Raw genomic sequence first — 1,480 nt, 5'->3', positions numbered from 1 at the left:
CGCAGATTGTTGATAGATCTTGCACCAATCCTAACGCCACGTGTCTCCTCTTAGAGCCCAGCCTCTCAGATAATCTGCTCTGCATACAGGTTGAAAAGGTATGGAGATAGGACACATCCCTGGTGCACACCCTTCCCAATTTTGAACCATTCAGTGTTGCCCTGCTCTGTTCTGACGACTGCCTCTTGGTCTAATATAGGTTCTGCATTAGCACGATTAAATGTTCAGGGAGCGCTGGTGGCCTAGTGGCAAGAAGCTGCACTCTAATCCCAGAGGTAGGCGGTTCAAATCCACTAGACACTTTGCTGGAGAAGGAGCGGCAGTCTTCTTCTGTACCAGTCAGATCCAATTAGATGGTACACACACACACACACACACACACACACACACACACACTAAAATAAAATAAAATTTTCCAGTAGTTTTAGATAATCTTCAGCAGGATCTTACTTGCATTTGATATTATGATATTGTTTGATAATTTCCATACATCGTCAGATCACCGTTTGTTTGTTTGTTTGTTTGTTTGTTTGTTTTTAAATGGAAATAAATATGGATCCCTTCTAGTAATTCAGCCAAGTAGTTGTCCTCTAGAGTTCTTGGCACATTCTAGTGAGCACACCCAGGGCTATAACTGTTTGTTGAAATTTGTCAATTAGTGTCCAATAAATCCCTGGGGTCGTTTTTTGACAAATTCTTTCAGAGAAGCTTGAACTTCCTCCTTCATTATTACTGCCTCTTGTTCATATGCTGTTTTATGAAATTCTTCTGTCAGTCAAGTCTTTTTGGTACAATGACTCTGTATACTACCTACCATCTTCTTTTAATGCTTCTTGCCCATAACATTCATAAGCATTGCAATTTAAAGCTTAAATTTGTTCTTCAGTTCCTTCAGCTTAAGAAATGTGTAGCCGGATTGGCCCTTCAGATTATTTAAACATAGCTCTTTACACACTTCTTTATAATACTTTGCTTTGTCTTCTCGAGGTGCCCTTTGAAATTTTCTATTCAATACCTTAATTTATTGCTATAACATGGTGCAATTATTGCAGAAATAATTTCACACTTCCTTAAAAAGTTAACATTGGTTTCTCCTTTATAGGGAAAAAAAAGATGGAAGAAACTAAAGATGTCTGAAAACAATTTCTTCAAATGACTAATGAACCACAGAATCCTCTACTTTTATTATCCTGAGAACAACAGGTCCCGAGCTATCATAGTTGACTACTTTAAAGTGATCACAGTAAAAAGCCCTCTATAGAAGCTTATGAGGCAGGGAGAAGGGGAGTGTGGAACAAATAAAAAAAAATGCAATTAGGGTCACAACTTCAGTAGGGACACTAAAACTTTCAAAACTTTGGCCTTAGGCACGTAGCCAATTCTCATGAATCAACTTTTAGACAAATACTATGTTGTTGTTGTTGTTGTTGTTATGTGCCGTTGAGTCGCCTGCGACTCGTAGCGACCCTATGTACAACAG

Source organism: Elephantulus edwardii, unplaced genomic scaffold, assembly GCF_000299155.1.
Source record: "Elephantulus edwardii isolate Elephantulus edwardi_28Jun2011 unplaced genomic scaffold, EleEdw1.0 scaffold00380, whole genome shotgun sequence".
NCBI classification, from domain to species: domain Eukaryota; kingdom Metazoa; phylum Chordata; class Mammalia; order Macroscelidea; family Macroscelididae; genus Elephantulus; species Elephantulus edwardii.
The sequence above is the reverse complement of the archived record's forward strand: the minus strand, read 5'-3'. Positions refer to the sequence as shown.